The sequence below is a fragment of the Propithecus coquereli genome, unplaced genomic scaffold, assembly GCF_000956105.1.
Source record: "Propithecus coquereli isolate 6110/MARCELLA unplaced genomic scaffold, Pcoq_1.0 Scaffold595, whole genome shotgun sequence".
In the NCBI taxonomy this organism is placed as follows: Eukaryota; Metazoa; Chordata; class Mammalia; order Primates; family Indriidae; genus Propithecus; species Propithecus coquereli.
Window position 1 is genome coordinate 336,169 of NW_012151896.1, and position 1,507 is coordinate 337,675.

Here is a 1,507-nt window from a genome sequence, read left to right on the forward strand (position 1 = left end):
ATAAAATTTATTAATGAGAAATTTGCATTCTTGTTTTCATTCTAAGTCTTTAAAATCTGGTGTATATTTTATGTTTATAGACATCTCAGTTTGGACTAGCCACATTTCAAGTTCTCAACAGCTACATATGTGTAGTGGCTACTGTATTGGACAGCACGAGTCCAGATGTTTTATCGCTTATATCTTCTCTCATACCTTGACTTATGTTATCATTCTCTTAATGGTATATCTTTTTAAATTATTATTTTGAAACAGTCTCAAACCCATTAAAAAAGTTTCAAAAAGAGTACAAAGAATTCCCTTATCCTCTTCACCCAAACTCAATTGTTAAATGTTACTTTTCTTTCTTGCACATGCTTGCACATGCTGTCTCTCTCTCTCCCTCTCCCTCTCTCTCTCTCTGTCTCTCTCTACACTTTTCTTACATCGTGCCCCATCCTCAAAAAAACTTCATTGTAATTCTCCCAGAGATACTCTCCTACGTTACAACCACACAACCTACCAATCTGAAAATCAGCATTAATACAACACTACTACTAACATTAAATCCACATACTCAATTCAAATTTTGCCAACTGTCCCAAGAACATATTTTCCTATCTTACCCAGGATCCTATCCAGGAATTCGTGTTGCATTCAATTGTCCTGCCTCATCAATATCCATCAATTCAGAATAATTCCTCATCCTTTATTTGTCTCTCATATCCTTGATAGAGGATATCAGAACACAGGCCTTTTATTCTGTAGGAGGACGCTCAGAGTTCATTTCAGATTGGGGTGGCTGGCTAAGTAAGCCCAAAATCCACAGGGCAGGCAATCAGAAAGGGAAAATCATGGACAGGCTAAGCCCCATGGGCTGAAGCTATTGTCCACAGGTAGAATTTCTTCTCCTCTCTCCTCCCCTTTCTCCTCAGCACTGCCTTTTTAAAGCCTTCCTATTGATTAAACCATGCCCACCCAGATTAGCCAAAATAATCTCCTTTACTTAAAGTCAACTGGTTAGGGACTTCATTTACATCTCTAAAATCTCTTCACTGTAAAGCCTAGACAAGTGTTTGATTAAATAACTGGAAACTGCAGCCTAGCTACATTGATACATAAAAAAATTATCACAGGAAATGTTTCTATATTACACCAACATCCTGATCCTCATGAACCCCTACTATGATCGCTGCCAAATGATTATCTAGTGCATCATTCCTTCTTCATTTATTAGTTGGCATTATACTATAAGAAGGTAGTTTCCCTTCTTATTCATTTATTTATATCGGTATGGACTTATGTGTTCCCATTTTATTCAGCGGATTGCAATATGGTGACAGTGGGCATCCTTATCTTGATTTTAATCTCAGAAGAAAAATGTATATTTGTTATAGGTTTTTTATAGATAATATTTATCAGATTAAGAAAGCTATTCCTAACTTGCTAAGAGATTTATTTTTTAAACCATGAGTAGACATTGAGTGCTATTGCTTTGTTTGCATCTATTGAGATGATCACTTTTTAA